The 20193-nt window shown below is 41.5% G+C and overlaps 2 long non-coding RNA genes across 2 annotated transcripts in view; one reads left to right on the plus strand and one right to left on the minus strand.

Annotated features, from left to right (window-relative positions):
• LOC135967078 (uncharacterized) overlaps nt 1-19841 on the plus strand; it is an 83675-nt gene extending 63834 nt beyond the window's left edge. The window contains exon 2 of the long non-coding RNA XR_010580936.1: nt 19178-19841. This is a non-coding gene — a long non-coding RNA (uncharacterized lncRNA). The remainder of the gene's footprint in view (nt 1-19177) is intronic.
• Nucleotides 1726-20193, minus strand: part of LOC141408494 (uncharacterized) — a 63384-nt gene continuing 44916 nt past the window's right edge. The window contains exons 3-4 of the long non-coding RNA XR_012423554.1: nt 8871-8978; nt 1726-2083 (exon numbers count right to left, since the gene is read on the minus strand). This is a non-coding gene — a long non-coding RNA (uncharacterized lncRNA). The remainder of the gene's footprint in view (nt 2084-8870; nt 8979-20193) is intronic.

Genomic DNA, 20193 nt, shown 5'->3' on the forward strand with positions numbered 1-20193 from the left:
AGCTGACAGAGATTCTAAATTATTCTGCTAACTCAAAACAGTCTCTCCCTATCAGAACGCTAGTGCCAGCTTGTCAAGCTAACATTTCCCCCCCTACTGGCTGCATTTCCAGATTGCCTTGTTGTTTTAAATGTCCTTCCTTAATTTGTCCAGGAGGTTTTCAGAATTTGTTGTTGTTTTTAACTTTTATTTTAAGTTCAGAGGTACATGTGAAGGTTTGCTATACAGGTAAATTGCATGTCACAGGGCCTTTGTGTACAGATTATTTTGTCACCCAGGTAATAAGCACAGCATCCGATAGGTAGTTTTTCAATCCTCTCCATCCTCCCTCCCTCCACCCTCAAGTAGGCCCCAGTGTCTGTTGTTCCCTTCTTTGTGTCCATGCGGACTCCATGTTCAGCTCCTGCTTGTAAGTGAGAACATGTGGTATTTGGTTTCCTGTTCCTGCTTTAATTTGCTTAGGATAATGGCTTCTAGCTCCATCCATGTTGGGTTTTCAGGTTCTTACTGGAAAACCCCCAGTAAAAAACTAAGTAAATAGGCCAGGCACAGTAGCTCACGCCTGTAATCCCAGCACTTTGGGAGGCTGAGGTGGGTGGATCACCTGAGGTTGGGAGTTTGAGACCAGCCTGGCCAACATGGCGAAACTCCGTCTCTACTAAAAATACAAAATTAACCGGGCATGGTGGCGCACCCCTGTAATACCAGCTACTCAGGAGGCTGAGACAGGATAATTGCATGAACCCAGGAGGTGGAGGTTGCAGTGAGCCGAGATTGCACCACTGCACTCCAGCCTGGGCGACAAAGCAAGACTCCATCTCAAAAAAAAAAAAAAAAAAACTAAGTAAATAAATACATCCTTTTTAAATTTGTTGTTGTTGTTGTTCCTACCCATTCTTCTACTTCTTTTGAAGTGGCTACATATATCCCCTGTTTTTGGTCACTGAGGTTTCCAATTCTTTATTATTATAAGCAGCTTAAAATATATCCTTAATTATTTCTTAGCTATACATTCCTAGGAAAACACCCTCTATAAGGACTGTATACATTTGTAGACCTAACCATGTTTGACAATGCCTGAATCTCCAGACTCTTCTTTGCAGTGCATATATTAATCCTTGTTTTTTTCTTTGTGGTTTTAATTTGCATTTTTTTGACTAAACGTGAAGGTGATAAATGCTTGAGGTGACAGATACCCCAATTACACTGATTTGATCATTATGCCTTGTATGTTTGTATCAAAATATCACATTACCTCATAAGTGTGTACAGTTATATACCCACAAAAATTTTAAACCATAATAAATAAAAAAAGTTGAACATTTTTCATGCTTGGGTCATCTTGGGTTTTTTCTTATGTAAAATGCCTTTTCTAGTCAATTATATATTTTCTTTTTCTTTTTCTTTTTCTTTTTTTTTTTTTGAGACAGCACCTTGCTCTATAGCCCAGACTGGAGTGCAGTGGCGCCATCTCAGCTCACTGCAACCTCTGCCTCCCGGGTTCAAGCGATTCTCCTGCCTCAGCCTCCCAGATAGCTGGGACTACAGGTGTGTGCCACCACACCCAACTAATTTTTTGTGTTTTTAGTAGAGACGGGATTTCACCATATTAGCCAGGATGGTCTCAATCTCCTGACCTCATGATCCTCCCACCTCGGCCTCCCAAAGTGCTGTGATTACAGGTGTGAGCCACCGCACCCAGCCCTCTTTTTCTTTTTAATTTAATTTTGTTTTTAGGCTAGTCAAGTGAAGCAGTGTGAGTGGAGAATTATTTTCATTTATTTGATTTGAAGAAAATCTTTGAATGTTAAAGAGAAGAATCTTTGGTCAGGATGTGGTGGCTCAAGCCTGTAATCTTAACACTTTGGCAGGCTGAAGTGGGAGGATCACTTGAGTCCAGGAGTTTAAGACAAGCTTGGGCAACATAGTGAGACTCCATCTCTACTAAAAATGAAAAAGTTAGCTGGGCATGGTGGCGCATGCCTGTAGTCCAAGCTACTTGGGAGGATGAGGCAGGAGAATCGCTTGAGCCCAAGAGTTCGGGTGATTCACTGCACTCCAGCCTCAGCAACAGAGTGAAACCCTGTCAAAGAAGAAAAGAAAAACAAAAAGAAAGAATCTTTGGTTAAGGATACTTTCCTCCAATGTAATTTGTCTTTTAACTTAGTTTATGATAAATTTTGCTACATAAAAGTTTTACATTTTCATACAACCAGATCTATCATCCTTTATACTTTAAGCCTTTAGTTTCATGTTTACAAAGTCATCCCTTATCCCCAAGGTTTTATAAATATTCACCTGTATTTTCTTGTACTTACATTAAAATGTTTAATCCTCTGGAATTTATCTTAGTGCACTATGTGAGTTTGGATTTAACTTTGTTTTAATGATTAAACAGTTCATCTTAAAACTCTCTCCACTGACATGAGGCAGCAGATTTATTATATACTAAACTCTTATACACATTTGGATATATTTCTGAACTGTCTCTTTTTTAGCTAAAACAGCAATGTTTTAGTTATTTTTTTAATTAATTAATTTATTATTATTATTATACTTTAAGTTCTAGGGTTGTTTTAGTTATTATATCTTGCTAGTTCACATTAATATGTGGTAGAAAAAGAATTTTTCACTACTGTTCTTCCTAAAAGTGTGCTTGACATTCTTCATTTATTTTTCTAAATAAACCTTAAAATAGTTTTTTTTCACATTCTAAAAATAGTTCCCAGGTATTTTTATTGGGATTTTGTTAAATGTATAGGTTTAGCTTGAGGAAATTTAATACCTTTACAATACTAAATTTTCTAATTACAGAATGTAGACTGCCTCTCCCTGTATTCAAATTTCTTTTTAGATTTCATGGTAAAGTTTTGTAGATATGTGCATTTATCATTAAGTTTATTCCTAGGTGCTTTGATTTTTTTTATTGCTGTCATATATGAGCTCTTTCTTCCATTATCTACCTTAACAGAGTATTGCTGATATATAAGAGAGCTATTAGTTTTTTAATATTTCTGTTATAATTGCCAAACTTTCTGAGTGTCTCAAGTCTAATAGTTTTTCAAACAACCATATCATCTTAGAAAAATGATAATTTTGTCTCTTCCTATCAAATATTTATACCTCCCTTACTTCCTTCTCTCGTTGTTACATTGATGAGCACTTCCAGAATAATGTTAAATAATGGTAATTATAGTTGAGTTACTAACATCAATAGAAATGCTTCTAATGTTTTATTGCTAAGTATAATATTGGCTATTGGTCTTTAACATATGAAATATTAACTTTGATTTTTCTTAAATCAAAACTGTATGTTGAGAGGAGTGACATTAGCTATGTGGCACAGTAGTATGTGTCTGCAACCTCCATCCCTTTCAATAGCAGAAGGAAAACTGGAAAATTCATAAATATGTGAAAATTAAACAACACGCTCTTGAACTCTGTCAAAAAAGAAATCAAAAAGGAAATTTTAAAATACCTTGAGACAAAAATGAAAACACAACACGTCAAAGCTTACGGGATACAGCAAAAGCAGTATTAAAAGGGAAGTTCATAGCGAAAAATGCCTACATTTAAAAAGAAGAAAGGCCGGGCACAGTGGCTCACACCTGTAATCCCAGCACTTTGGAAGGCAGGCAAATCACTTGAACTTAGGAGATCAAGACCAGCCTGGGAAATCTGGCGAAACTCCATCTCTACAACAGATGCAAAAATTAGCCAGGTATGCTGATACATGCTTGTAGTCTCAGCTACTTAGGAGTTTGATGTGGGAGGATGGCTTAAACTTGGGGAGGCTGAGGCTGCAGTGAGCCAAGATCAGGTCCCTGCATTCCAGCCTGGCCAATAGAGCCAGAACCTGTCTCAAAAATAAAATAAAATAAAGTAAAGATTTCAACAACCTAACTTAACAAGCCAAGGAATTTTCTTAAAAAGAATAAACTAAGCCCAAAATTACCAGAAGGAAGAAAATAACAAAGATTACAGCAGAAATAAATAAAATAAAACAATAGAAACAAATTAATAAAACTGAGGGTTTTTTTTAAAGATAAAACAAAATTGACAAACTCTTAGCTAGACTAGGAAAGAAAAGAGAGAAGACTGAAATAAATACAATCAGAAATGAAAGAAAAACAGATGTCACAGAAATAAAAAGGATCATAAGAGACTATTATGAACTATTATATGCCAAAAACAAGCTGGACGATGTAGGAAAAAATTATGAATTTCTAGACACATGCAACCTACTGAGACTAAATGCAAGTCTGAACAGATTTATAACTAGTATGAAGATTGAGTCAGTAACCAAAAGTCTCCCAACAACAGCAACAAAAATACCTAAGGCCAGATGGCTTCACTGGGGAATTCTACCAAACATTTAAAGAAGAATTAACATCAATCCTTCTCAAACTCTCCCAAAGAATTGAAGAAGGAACACTTCCAAACTCATTTTATGAATACAGCACTACCCCAATACCAAAGCTAGACGAAGACATCACAAGAAAAGAAAAGTACAGGCCAATATCCCTGATGAATATAGATGCAAACACTTAACAAAATGCTAGTGAACCAAATCCAATAGCAAATTGAAAAGATCATACATCATGACCAAGTGAGATTCATCCCTGGGATGCAGGGATGGTTCAAAATATGCAATTCAATAAATTTAATATACCACATTAACAGAATAAAAGATAAAAATCACATGATCTTCTGAATAGGTACAGAAAAAGCATTTAACAAAGTTTAACAACCTTTCATGATAAAAGCTCTCAACAAACTAAGACCAGAATGAAATTACCTCAACATAATAAAGGCTAAAAATGAAAAGTCCTCAGCTAATATCACACTAATGGTGAAAATGGAAGAACAAGGCAAGAATGCCTACTCTCACCACTTCCGTTCAACATAGTACAGCAAGTCCTAGCCAAAGCAATTAGGGAAGAAAAAGAAATAAAAGCATCCAAATCAGAAAGAAAAAGTAAAATGTTCCCTGTCTGCAGATGACACAGCCTCATACGTAGAAAACCCTAAAGACACTATCCAAAATAAATAAATAAATAAATAAATAACCTGTTAGAGCTAATAAATAAATTCAATGAAGTTGCAGGGCACAAAATATAAAAATCAATTGCATTTTTGTATGCTTACTATCTGGAAAGGAAATTAGGAAAATAATTTAATTTACAATAGCACCAAAAAGAATGAGATACCAGCCGGGCACAGTGGCTTACGCCTGTAATCCCAGCACTTTGGGAGGCCAAGACGGGTGGATCACCTGAGGTCAGGAGTTCGAGATCAGCCTGGCCAACATGGCAAAACCCTGTCTCTACTAAAAATACAAAAATTAGCTGGGCGTGGTGGCGGGTGCCTGTAATCCCAGCTACTCGGGAGGCTGAGGCAGGAGAATCGCTTGAACCCAGGAGGCAGAGGTTGTAGTGAGCCGAGATTGCACCATTGCACTCCAGTCTGGGTGACAGAGCAAGAATCCATCCCCCCCCCAAAAAAAAAAATGAGATACCTAGAACTAAACTTGACTAAAATGGTGAAAAGTTGTATACTGAAAACTTAAAACATTGATGAAAGAAATTAAATAAGACATAAGTAAATGGAAAGACATCCATTGCTTAAAGATTGGAAAACTTGGTATTGTTAAAATGTCTATACTACCCAAAGTGATCTACACCTTCAATGTAATCCCTATCAAAATTCCAATGGTGGCCAGGCGCTATGGCTCACGCCTGTAATCCCAGCACTTTTGGAGGCCAAGGCGGGCGGATCATGAGGTCAGGAGATCCAGACCATCCTGGCTAATATGGTGAAACCCCGTCTTTACTAAAAAAATACAAAAAATTAGCGGGGCGTGGTAGCGGGCCCCTGTAGTCCCAGCTACTCAGGAGGCTGAGTCAGGAGAATGGGGTGAACCTGGGAGGCAGAGCTCGCAGTGAGCTGAGATTGTGCCATTGCACCTCCAGCCTGAGCGGCAGAGCAAGACTCCATCTCAAAAATAAATAAATAAATAAATAAATAAAAATCCCAACAGCATTTCTTACAGAAATAGAAAAAAAAAAAAAAAATTCTGAAATCCACAGAGAAATAGCCAGAGCAATCTTGAGCAAAAAGAACAAAGCTAAAAGGCCAGACACGGTGGCTCATGCCTGTAATCCCAGCACTTTGGGGGCCAAGGCAGGCGAATCACCTGAGGTTGGGAGTTTGAGACAAGCCTGGCCAACATGGAGAAACCCCGTCTCTACTAAAAATACAAAATTAACTGGGCATGGTGGCGCACGCCTGTAATACCAGCTACTCGGGAGGCTGAGGCAGGAGAATTGCTTGAATCTGGGAGGCAGAGGTTGCAGTGAGCCAAGATAGCGCCATTGCACTCCAGTCTGGGCAACAAGAGCAAAACTCCATCTCAAGAAAAAGAAAAAAAGAACAAAGCTGGAGTTATCACACCTCCTGATTTCAAAATATATTACAAAGCTAATATATTAGAATATATTACAAATCAAAACAGCATGGTACTGGCACAAAGACAGACATATAGACTGACGGAATAGAATAGAGAGCCCAGAAATAAATCCACATATACACAGTCAATTGATCTTTGATATGGATTTCAAGGATACACAATGTGGAAAAGATAGTCTTTTCAACAAATTTTCAAAAAATGGTTTTGGAAAAACTGGATATCCACGTGCAAAAGAAAGAAATTTTCAGCCTGGGCAACAAAGTGAGACCTCATCTGTAGTACCAAAAGCAAAGGCAACAAAAACAAAATAAGCAAACGGGACTATATCAAACTAAAAAGCTCTGCACAGCAATGGAAAAAACTCAACAGAGTGAAAAGGCAACCTAAAGAATGGAAGAAAATATTTGCAAACCATATAACTGATAAAAGAGTAATCTCTAAAATATATAAGAAACTTCTACAATTCAATCGTTAAAAAAAAGAACCAAAACCTAATACCCTAATACACTATTGGAAAACAGGCAAGAACCTGACTTGAACAGACATTTCTTCAAAGCAGACATATAAATGGCCAATAGGCATATGAAAAAATGTTCAACAGCATCGCTAACCATCAGGGAAATGCAAATCAAAACCACAATGAGCTATCACCTCCCACCTGCCAGGACAGCCATTATCAAAAAGACAAAAGATAACAATTGTTGGTAAGGATGTGGAGAAAAGGAAACCCTTGCACACCATTGGTGAAAATGCAAAATGGTACAGCTGCTATGGAAAACAGAATGAAATTTCTTCAAAAAACTAAAAATAGAACTGCCATTTGACTCAGCAATTCCACTTCTGGATGTTTAAAAAGAATTGAAATTAGGATCTTAAAGAAATATTAGCATTCCCATGTTCACTGCAGCACCATTCACAACAACCAAGATGTACAAACAACCTAAATGTCCGTCAACAGATGAACAGATAAAGAAAATGATGGTACATACAGACAATGGAATACTATTCAGGAGGACACTCTACAATATGTGACAACATGAATGAATAATGAGGATATTATGATAAGTGAAACAAGCCAGGTACAGAAAGACAAATATGGCACAATTCTACCTAGTCCAATTCACAGACTCAAAGAGTGAAATGGTGGTTACCAATGACTGGAGGAGAGGAAAATTAAGAGTTAATAATCATGGGGCATAAAGTTTCAGTCAAGCAAGATGATTAAGTGTAGAGATCTGTTGTACGGCATTGAACCCATAGTCAACAATAATGTAAAGTTAAAAATTTGTTGACCGGGCACAGTGGCTCATGCCTGTAATCCCAGCACTTTGGGAGGCCAAGACAGGTGGATCACCTGAGGTCAGGAGTTCAAGACCGGCCTGGCCAACATGGTGAAACCCTGTCTCTACTAAAAATACAAAAAATTAGCCGCAGGTGGTGCTGGGCAACTGTAATCCCAGTTACTTGGGAGGCTGAGACAGGAGAATCACTTGAGCCTGGGAGACGGAGGTTGCAGTGAGCCAAGATTGCACCACTTCACTCCAGCCTGGGCAATATAGCGAGACTCCATCTCAAAAAATAAATAAATAAATAATGACTTATCGAATGTGAGATGTGAAGGAAAGACAGGAGTTCAAAAGAACTGCCCAGTTCTTGGTTTTGTGACATTTACCAAGACAGGGTCACAGGAAGAAAAGCAGGTTTGGTGGCGGTTGGGGGGGGAAGTATAGAAGATGAATCAATTTTAGCAATATTATATTTGACATCCTGAGTTGAACATCCAGGTAGAGACAGGTAAACAGTTATACACATAGATCTGGAGCAGAGATTTGGGCCTCAGATATTGATTTGGCAATGATCAGCGCATAGAAGATAGCTAAATGTGGAGAGTAAGGATACAAGAAAGAAGGCTGAAAATGGAACCACAGAGAATAAAGAGATGGAAAAAAGGAAGACGTCCTTAAGAGACACAGCCAGAGAGGTAGGAACAGAACCTATTCTGTGGATCAGGAAAACAGAAGGAGGACAGAGTTTCGGTTAGAACATAGCCAGTTGTGTCAGATGGAACAAAGCTGTCCAATAAGACGACTAGAAAGGGTTCTCTGGATTTGCCAAGACCTCTTCGATGACCTTGGCAAAAGCAATTTCAGTAGAAAAGTGGGGGTGAATTCTGCCTGTGTTGTGTATTGGGCATAACCTCATGCTGCCTGTCACATTCCTTCAACTGCTTTCTTCTCTCCAAAGACACCACTCGCCTCTCACTATTCTCGACCTTTGCTGACTTCCCTGAGTTGCCTGAAGTCAGAACTGAAGTCCTAGACCTGCATGGCCTACATACGCTCCCTTGCACATAAAATTGCTCCTCCACTTTCAGATAGAATGAAACATTTGTCATACCTACCACAGGGCATGAAATCTTGCTTCCTGAGCTGGTGCCAATGGACCAGACGATGCACCATGGAAGTTACACAGCAGAAGTAGGAGGGAATTATCTTCTTGTGGGGCAAACCTTGTCAAATGGGAAATAGGAGACAGAAGTGAGGCAAACAGATACGTTTTTCTCATTGTTCGCTTGCATTTTAAGGTGATCGCTCCTTGCAGCCATGCCAGAGAACCCCCATGGCTGAAGGACACTACCTGCTAAGTCACCTGCCGTTTCTCATCATGGCTTGTTGGAAGCAGGGACCAGCATTGTAACACATCATCCTGCCTCTGCTGACTTGTCTTCATTTTTCCTTTCTAAGATCCCAGAAAGGGAATCAGCACCTGAATCCTGACCCCAGGCTCTGTAATCTAGAGAACCTGGGCTAAGACACAGTTAGTGAGATAAGCTGTAAGTTGAATAGGATGTAAGATATAGAGAAAGACAGTGTAGACAATATTTTCAAGAAATTCCCTTCTCTGTGAAGGAAAGGAAAAAAAGTGGATTTTGGGGAGGGAGAGGAAACAGGTCCCAAAATTGTTTAGAAGGTGCCTATAAAGCTGATACAGGCTTTGGTTAAACTTTTGCTGTAAGAAAGAACATTTAAATTAACTCTTCATTTAGACAACTTGAGCCAATAGGCTCTCTAGAGCATGTGTTCTATTGTTCTGATGTTTCAATATGATGTAATGAGAAAGGGAATAAAAAAGAGGGGACCATAACAGAGTGAATAGGAATTAGATTTGAGAAAGGCAGACTTGGACAAGGTAGAGAATTGTCAAATTAGAAGATGGAAGGAATATTAAACATCCATGTTAGAGCAACTATTGATCTGGCTCAGACTCATATATTTGCTGTATTCCCCAGGTCAGGTTATCCAAAGAACATAGCAATATCATTTTATTTATAGATGACTATCAAAAGTCCTAGTAACATACAGCAAAAACTATCATCCAAAGGTGTATATTTACTTTGCTACAACAGAACCAGCCTTTAACCCAATTCAACTTAACAAATATTTATTTGCCCCTGTCATGCTGGGGCTCTGTGGAAGTAGGGTGGTTGGGGACACAGGGACCCTTCTCAGATGAATAAGATCCACTGATAAACTAAAGATGACTATAATTTCAGAGTTAGAAATAAAATAGAGCATACAGATTATTATCATTGAAGGTCCGTGATGGTTAATTTTATGTGTCAGCTTGACCGGGTTAAGAGATACCCAGATCACTGGTAAAACATGATTTTTGGGTGTGTCTGTGAGGGCGTTTCCAGCAGAGATCAGCATTCCAATCAGTAGACTGAGTAAAGAAGATCCCCTTGCCAATGTGAGCAAGCATCATCCCATCTGGTAAGGTCCTGGATAGAACAAAAACTCAGAGGAGGGGTGCATTTGCTCTCTCTTTCTGGGACATCAACCCTCTCTCTTGTTCTGGGACATCAGAGCTCCAAATTCTCTGCCTTTGGACTCTGGGACTTACACCAGTGGCCTCCCAGTTTCTCAGCCTTTGGCCTTTGACTTTAGAGTAACACCATCAGCTTCCCTGGTTCTCAGGCCTTCAAACTCAGACTGAATTAACCACCTGCTCTCCTGGTTCTCCAGCTCGAAGACAGCATATTATTGGTCTTCTCAGCCTCTATAATTGCATGAGTCAATTCTCATAGTAAATCCCCTCTTATGTAGCTAAATATATTCTGTTGGTTCTGTTTCTCCAGTGAACCCTAATACAAGATTGGATAAAATAAAAGCCATAAAGAAGATACAAACAAAATTCTAAGGAGGTCCTAAGCAGGGAGAGATTATGCTAGTGGAAAATAATCAAGAAAAGCTTAATTGAGAGAGGTAACACACTCCTTAAACATAATTTTAATGGTTGGATATGGGGGGAGGCTAGGCAGATATAAGAGTAAATCCAAAGGCATGGAACCAGGAAATAACAGAGTAGAATTGAAGAATGATAGACTTTGACAGTTTTGAAGGATATATCCAAGAACTTTTAGAACCCTAAATGTTCCTATATACCACTATATCAAGAAATTTTTCTCATAAAGTGCACATCTGATGCTGAGTATATAGCTACCAAACTACACATGCTGTAAAGGATGGACCATTAGCCAGGCTAGCTTAGCAACTAACTATGTGACTTGCTTTTTTAAAGTAATAAACACTAGAAATTGATTTCTCCCAGTTCTGGAAGTCTGAGATCAGAGTGTTGGCATGGTCAGGTTTTGGTGAGGGATTTCTGGGTTGCAGGTCGCTGACCTCTCATTGCATCCTCACACGTTAGAGAGCAGAGCTCACCAGCCTGCCTCTTCATGTCCATGTCCTAATGCGCAGGATTTAGATTTAGGTCTCAGAAAAATGACACATGACCACCGTTTACTCAGGAATGGTAAAAACCTTGAATGTTAAATCCATAAATATCTACTGCCCACAGCAGTTCCATTTGGCTGCAGTGCTCAGCATGAATCATCCCAGAGACGAATCCTACTTATTTTAAGATGAATAAGAACATTCTATCATTTGTTGGAAACTTCTTAATATTTCTTCTACTTTGATGAATCACTTCTGCATGAACATACACAGTGTTTTGTCTTCTCTCCTGTCCCACCTCTTAGCTAAAACAAAGGGAAAATGGATTTGCAGATCAAGAACTGGAGAGGCCCAGCCCTTCAGGAGGCCTCGTAGGCCTCTTCCGACCATCTGAAGAGTGGCCCATAGGAACTCCCCAACCATAGGTCAAGAAATGCTGTCTTTTTTTTTTTTTTTTTTTTTGAGATGGAGTCTCGTTCTTGTTGTCCAGGCTGGAATACAATGGCGCAATCTCGGCTCACTGCAACTTCTGCCTTCCAGGTTCAAGTGATTCTCCTGCCTCAGCCTCCTGAGTAGCTGGGATTACAGGTGCCCGCCACCACATCTGGCTAATTTTTGTATTTTTAGTAGAGATGGAGTTTCACCATGTTGGCCAGGCTAGTCTCGAGCTCCTGCCCTCAGGTGATTTGCCCATCTTGGCCTCCCAAAGTGCTGGAATTACAGGCGTGAGTCACCGTGCCTGGTCTGAAATACTGTTTTAAGTACAAGCCTTAGAGATAAGCATGACCTTACGGTACTGACTGGGGGGAAAAACCTCTAACCTTGGTCATATCCCAGCTTCTCTCTCCTGCTGCCTCTGGTAGCCTTTAAGCTGTAGAAGAGGAGATTGCAGAAAGAAACACATTTAAGCCAGGCACGGTGACTCACACCTGTAATCCCAGCACTTTGGGAGGCCGAGGTGGGTGGATCACCAAGGTCGGGGGTTCAAGACCAGCCTGACCAACATGGAGAAACCCCATCTCTACTAAAAATACAAAAAATTAGCCGGGCGTGGTGGTGCATGCCTGTAATCCCAGTTACTCAGGAGGCTGTGGCAGGAGAATCACTTGAACTCGGGAGGCAGAAGTTGCAGTGAGCCAAAGTCACGCCATTGCACTCTGGTCTTGGCAACAACAGTGAAACTCCATCTCAAAAAAAGAAAAAGAAACACATTTAAGATTGCACAAAACAAACAACAATGACAAAAACAACAGCACAATCCCACAAAACCATGGTCTCCACCACTTGACTCACTGCCAGAAACAGTAGGCACTGGCCAGGCACAGTGGCTCACACCTGTAATCCCCACACTTTGGGAGGCTGAGGCGGGCAGATCACTTGAGGTCAGGAGCTCAAGACCAGCCTGGCTAACATGGTGAAACCCTGTCTCTACTAAAAATACAAAAATTAGCCGGGTGTGATGACATGCACCTGTAATCCCAGCTACTCAGAAGGCTGTGGCAGGAAAATCATTTGAACCCGGGAGGCGGAGTTTGCACTGCACTCCAGCCTGGGTAATAGAGTGAGACTCTATCTCAAAAAAAAAAAAAAAAAAAAATAGTAGGCACTGAAAGAACAAGAAGCAACGACCAGGAAGAACCTCTGTCCACAAAGCAAAGCCCTGATGAATAACTGACTAACTGAAACCTAACTAGGTTTCCAGAAGCTGCAACTGAGGGCTTCAGCAGGCAAGAGCCATGATCAGAGCACTGAGGATTTGAGAAGAAATAAGCACCGATTTGACTCACGGCCATTATCTTGAGATACTAATACTGCAAATCCAATTCTGACAAAGGCCTCCAAAACCAAAAAGACAATGTCCTACTTATTAGAAAAATAGTTTTCTATCCTCTTGGTGTTGTAACACATTGAATGGATACTGCAAAAAGAATTAAAGCTGTGCTTGAGAACATTGCTTAAATCATGAATTAAAAAGGGAGACAGAATTTTTTTTTTCAGTAATCCTTGAACTTCATCTCTAAAGGCCTTAAAATATGTAAATTGATAAGACTGTTGGTCAGCAGGCAGATAGCTTGGGCCCAGGAGTTTGAGACCAGCTTTGGCAACATGGAGAAACCCTGTATCTACTAAAAATAGAAAAATTAGGCTAGGCGTGATGACTCATGCCTGTAATCCCAGCACTTTGGGAGGCCGAGGCGGGCAGATCACCTGAGATCGGGAGTTCGAGACCAGCCTGACCAACATGGAGAAACTCTTTTTTTTACTAAAAATACAAAATTACCCAGGCCTGGCAGCTACTCGGGAGGCTGAAACAGGAGAATCACTTGAACCTGGGAGCTGGAGGTTGTAGTGAGCTGAGGTTGAGCCAATGCACACCAGCCTGGGCAACAAGAGTGAAACTCCGTCTCAAAAAGAAAGAGAGAGAGAGAGAGAGAGAGAGAGAGAAAAGAAAAGAGAAAAATTAGCTGGGTGTGGTTCTGTTGTCCCAGCTACTTGGGAGGCTGAGGTGGGAGGATCACCTGAGTGCAGGACACAGAGGTTGCAGTGAGCTGAGGTCACACCACATTACTCTACTCCATACTGGGCCACAAACCAAGACCCTGTCTGAAAAAAAGAAAAAAAGGAAGGCTACATAGGGCTGGGCATGGTGGTTCAAGCCTGTAATCCTAGCACTTTGGGAGGCAAGAGGATCACTTGAGCTCAGGAGTTCAAGACCAGCCTGAGCAACATAGTGAGATCTTGCCTCTACAAAAGATTTTAAAATTAGCCAGACGTGATGGCACACACTTGTGGTCCCAGCTACTCAGGAGGCTGAGACAGGAGGATTGCTTGAGCCCAGGAGGTTGAGGCTGCAGCGAGCTATGATCACACCACTGTATTACAGCCTGAGTGACAGTAAGACCCTGTCTAAAAAAGAAAAAAAAAAGAAGGCTACATAGAAACATGAGTAAATGATCCTTAAATAATGTTGAGTGAAAATAATCAAAATAATAGCCTGCGTTTATTTACAATAGAATTGACAAAGAAAAATATGTACTATGAGTATGAATTAGAATGAAAATAGTTGTATTAGAATATGAGACTTGGGGTAATCCTTTTTATTTTCTTGAAAATTTTCAGGCCGGGCGCGGTGGCTCAAGCCTGTAATCCCAGCACTTTGGGAGGCCGAGACGGGCGGATCACGAGGTCGGGAGATCGAGACCATCCTGGCTAACACGGTGAAACCCCGTCTCTACTAAAAAAATACAAAAAACTAGCCGGGCGAGGTGGCGGGCGCCTGTAGTCCCAGCTACTCAGGAGGCTGAGGCAGGAGAATGGCGTGAACCCGGGAGGCGGAGCTTGCAGTGAGCTGAGATCCGGCCACTGCACTCCAGCCTGGGCGACAGAGTGAGACTCTGTCTCAAAAAAAAAAAAAAAAAAAAAAAAAGAAAATTTTCTTTGATATTCTTAACACAGCAACTGATCAATTAAAATAAATATAATCAAATAAAGACAAACTATGGCCAGGCATGGCGGCTCATGCCTGTAATCCCAGCACTTTGGGAGGCTGAGGCAGGTGGATCACTTGAGGTCAGGAGTTCGAGAGCAGCCTGACCAACATGGCGAAATCCCATCTCTACTAAAAAAATAAAAAATAAAAAATAAAAAAATAAAAAATTAGCTGGGCGTGGTGGCATGTCCCTGTAGTCCTAGTTACTCAGGAGGCTAAGGTATGAGAATTGCTCGAACCCGGGAGGCAGAGGTTTCAGTGAGCCAAGATCGTCCCATTGCATTCCAGCCTGGGTGACAGAGCAAGACCCTGTCTCAAAAACAAACAAACAAACAAAATAAATAAATAAAAATAAACTAATGAATACCCAAATTACACATGATTACATATGAAATAATGATTTTCATGTGCTCTGTCCCGTGTCCAAGTTTATAACAGAAAGTATTGATGGGAAATTTGACTTTTATGAGAAACCATAAGTAAATCACTCTAAAAACATACATTTTTTAAAAAGCTGAAAATGAGGGATTTGGTGTGAAAGTGTGAAAAGAAAACTTAACTTAAAGCAATATGTCACCAGGTACGGTGGCTCATGCCTGTCATCCCAGCACTTTGGGAGACTGAGGTGGCAAGGTCAGTAGTTTGAGACCAGCCTGGCCAACACGGTGAAACCCCGTCTCTACCAAAAATACAAAAATTAGCCAGGCATGATGGTGGGCACCTGTAATTCCAGCTACTCAGGAGGCTGAGGCTGGAGAATCACTTGAACCTGAGAGGTGGAGGTTGCAGTGAACTGAGATTGCACCACTGCACTCCAGCCCGAGCGACGGAGTGAGACTCCATCTCAAAAAAAAAAAAAAGTGATATTTATATCAGACACAAGACAGGAGGGGACCATGTTATCCCTTCTGCTGTCCTAGGGAGCCCCATGCAAGGCTTACATTGTGGTGGTTTTGCAGTTGGGGACCGCTGTATCCAGACTCCAGCTCCAACACTTCCTGGCTGTGGGTCCTTGGTCCAGTTATTAAGCTCTCTAATCCTCAGTTTCCTCCTTTGTAAAGTGGAGATGTAGATAACCTATCTCATTAGAGAGTCTTAAACAGTATAAGGCATGTAAAGCAAGCACCTAGCACCTCGCCTGATAGGCAACTTTTCAGTAAATGCCAGTTCCCTTGTCTCTCCAATCTCTTCTCAAAAATGTACCATGTAGCTGAGTGCAGTGGCTCATGCCTGTAATCCCAGCATTTTGGGAGGTTGAGGTGGGTGGATCACGAGGTCAGGAGTTCGAGACTAGCCTGACCAACATGGTGAAACCCCTTCTTTACTAAAAATACAAAAATTAGCTGCGCATGGTGGCGCACACCTGTAATCCCAGCTACTCAGGAGGCTGAGGCAGGAGAATCACTTGAACCTGGGAGGCAGAGGTTACAGTGAGTAGAGATCGCGCCACTGCACTCCAGCCTGGGCAACAGAGCGAGGCTCTGTCTCCAAAAAAAAAAAAGCAAGTACCGTGTAAAATTGGACCTACCTGTGACTGAGTTAATCATCAGGTTATTAAGGATTTACCACTTATTGACTGCCCACTAGCACACTCAGTGCCTGTAACATAGTAGGCTCCAAGTAAAGATATGTTTGATGGTGGACAGATGGATGGATGCATGGATGGATGGATGGATGGATGGATGGATGGATGGATGACTCAATCTCTGTCTTCAGAGCCCTAGAAGAAGAGACACTTGTTTGTTCTACATATATATTTTTTCATTTCTTTTAATTTTTTTATTTTTTATTTTTGTGGGCACATAGTCGGTATATATATTTGTTTCCTTCCCTCCCTCCCTTCCTTCTTTCCTTCCTTTCTTCCTTCCTTCCTTCCTCTCTCTTTTTCTCCCTTTCTTTCTCTCTTTCTTTCTCTCTCTTTCTCTCTTTCTCTCTCTCTTTCTCTCTTTCTCTCTTTCTCTCTTTCTCTCTTTCTTTCTTTCTTTCTTTCTCATACTCTGTTGCCCAGGCTGCAATCTCGGTTCACTCCAACCTCTGCCTCCCATATTCAAGCTATCCTCCCATCTCAGCCTCCTGAGTAACTGGGCATGCACCACTACACCTGGCCAGTTCTTGTATTTTTTGTAGAGATGGGGTTTTGCCACATTGTCCAGGCTGGTCTCAAATTCCTGGGCTCAAGGGATCCACCTGCTTTGGCCTCTTAAAGTGCTAGGCGTGAGCCACCACACCTGGCCTTGTTCTATTTATTTCTAAGGAATACATTTGAGACCAGGAAGTGTGGTATTAATCTCTCTTTGTTATTTTATTTTTTTGAGATAAGGTCTTGCTCTTTGCCCAGGCTGAAGTGCAGTGGCACAATCATGGCTTACTGCAACCTCCGCCTCCTGGGCTCAAGCCATCGTCCCACCTCAGCCTCCTGAGTAGCTGGGACTATAGGCATGTGCCACCATGTCCAACTAATTTTTTTAAATTTTTTTAGAGACAGGGTCTCACCATTTTGCCCAGGCTGGTCTCGAACACTTGGGCTCAAGTGATCAGCCCACCTCAACCTCCCAAAGCTCTGGAATTACAGGCATGAACCGCCTGCCCTGGCCTCTTTGTTATTTTGATCAGAGAAAGTGGGTTTGGCTAAACCAAGTCCAGGCTCTTGGGGAGAGGCCCTTAGGAAGAATAGAAGTGAAAAGGAGGCTTCTCTGAGCCAGTCGAATGCTCTCCAGATCTTCAGACTCTGCTGTTCTCACATCGCTCAGCCCAGATGCACTTAGTTTCTTTGTGGAGTACGTAGAAGCTACAAGGAAGCAGTTTTCACATAAAATCAAGAACAATATTCTAATAAACTGACCACACATGGGAAAAGTGCTTCGAAAAAAGCGGGTTTCTCATCACCAGCCCCTGAGATGGAAGAGATATTGCCATAGTTGTTGTTACGTCAGGGAGGGAATTCTAGCTTTGAATTGGTGGTTAGATGAGAAAAATTCCTTCCAGCCTGAGATTTTGTGATTTCATTTATGAGACACTCACGCTTTCACAACTAGGCTTTCAACTGCCACCTGGAGGCTTACTTATAGAAAAGAGAATAAATATTACTACAAATCTGAACCCGAAGAGAACGCTGTTCTTTATCATTTTGAATTTTCAGCTCCACTTGGGCCTACAGCCATCCCTTCCCTAGGTATTTCCAAGGCCAGAATCTTATAACAGACTAAATGTTATGCTCTTGCAATATCAACACAGCTACAGGACAAGTACAGAAACACAGTTAGAGGAGGCTTCTTCTCTTTCTCAGCCTCAGAGATAAGGACGCAAGTCATATACATGATGAAATAAATTACCATGTGAGTTAGAATTTGCCAAACAGCTAATGCAGGTGATTATTGCCATGAAAGTTGAGTCGATGAAGAGATCCCTGTGGTCTGGGGTGGAAGGGCTTTTGGGGAGGGTGTAGAATTACAGCTAGCTCTTGATGAAGAAATAACCTGGGGAAGGTAAGATGGAGCAGGAACAGATGGAGGTGAGTGTAGCTAAAGAGCCTAGGCTTTGGAGTCCAAAAGACTGCATCAAATTTTGAACTGTCTTCACTAGCTGTGACTGTAGCTAGTCTCTTAAAGTCTCTGAGCAGCAGCTTCCTCCTCTTACAACGGGGATACGCTCACCTTTCTTGAAAGCGTGCTGTTTGGATTAGAGATAATATATGTAAAGCAGCACAATAATAAACACTCACACGGCTGTTGGCATTGCTGTGGGTTAGACACTGGGGTGGACCTGGTGTAGGCAGAGCATTTGTGGAAGCACAGGAAGTGAGCCCAAGGCAGTGTCGAGTGCCGAGAGAACCCATAACTAGGAGTCAGCATACCTCAGTGTGAGTTCTTGATTTCATGTCACCAGGCAAATCACTTTCATTTTCTCCGGGCTTGTCTTTCCCATCTGTACAGTGAGGGTATTGGTCTGGAGAAATAATTCTCTACCCTGGCTACATAGTACATGAGGAGACTGAAAATCACCTGGTGACCACTGAACAGGCCCCAGAAACAAAAACTCCTTACCTGAGAATTTAAAAGGGAGCAAATACCACCTGGTGACCATGAAACAGGCCAAACTCCCTACCTGGGGAAAATTAGAAGTAATTAGACTTCCCTATTTTCTAAAGCAGGTATCTGGTTCCTCTGGTTTTTGGTAACAGATGTGCTCTGGATTACCTCCTAGCTGAACAGGGAGGAGTCTTTGCTGTCATCAACAAAACCTGTTGCACCTACATTAATGTGTCCAGAGAAGTGGAAACTAACGTCCAAGAAATTTTCAAACAAGCCAAATGACTACACACACTTTCCCAAAGTAACCAAAACTGGACCAAAACTTTTACTAATTGGTTTCCAAAACTCACTTGGCTTCTCCCATTCCTTGGACCTTTGTTCCTTGTCATTCTTCTTTTAATATTTGGTCCCTGCTTTTTTTTAACATGCTTATTAAATTTATATCTTCCAGATTGCAAAGATTCCACCTACAGAAGGCTATGCAATCCCAATACCGGCCAGTAACAGCAACTTCTGTTTGCATGGGGCCTCTTGATGGAATCCGGTTTTCCCTGTCCTGAACAAGTTTTTCATGACCCTTCATTCCCTTCGTGACAGAGCAAGAAAGGAAAAAATGCAACCTATGCCTTCAATGCCCCCTTTCAGCAGGAAGTAGCCACACTCCACACCCCTCTTCACTGTGGTGTTTTCCCTTTCTTGAGACCCCAATTATCAGGCCTCTGAGCCCAAGCTAAGCCATCATATCCCCTGTGACTGGCACATATACATCCTGATGGCCTGAAGCAACTGAAGAACCACAAAAGAAGTGAAAATAACCAGTTCCTGCCTTAACTGATGACATTCCACCACTGTGATTTGTTCCTGCCCCACCCTAACTGATCAATTGACCTTGTGACATTCCTTCTCCTGGGCAATGAATCTCAGGAGCTCCCCATCAAGCACCTTGTGACACCCGCCCCTGCCCAAAAGAGAACAACCCCCTTTAACTGTAATTTTCCACTACCCACCAAATCCTATAAAACTGCCCCACCCCTATGTCTCTCCCTTTGCTGACTCCTTTTTCGGATTCGCCCACGTGCACCCAGGTGATTAAAAAGCTTTATTGCTCACACAAAGCCTGTTTGGTGGTCTCTTCACACGGATACCTGTAACATTTGGTGCTGAAGTCCCAGGACAGGGGGACTCCTTCAGGAGACTGGTCCCCTGTCCTCACCCATGAGGAGATCCACCTACAACCTTGGGTCCTCAAATCAGCCCAAGGAACATCTCACCAATTTCAAATCAGGTAAGTGGTCTCTTCACTCTCTTCTCCAGTCTCTCTCGCTACCCTTCAATCTCCCTGTCCTTCCAATTCCAGTTCTTTTTCCTCTCTAGTAGAGACAAAGGAGACACATTTTATCCATGAACTCAAAAACTCCAATGTCAGTCATGGATTTGGGAAGAAAGTCTTCCCTTGGTTTCTGATCA

Source organism: Macaca fascicularis, chromosome 14 (assembly GCF_037993035.2).
Source record: "Macaca fascicularis isolate 582-1 chromosome 14, T2T-MFA8v1.1".
NCBI lineage: Eukaryota > Metazoa > Chordata > Mammalia > Primates > Cercopithecidae > Macaca > Macaca fascicularis.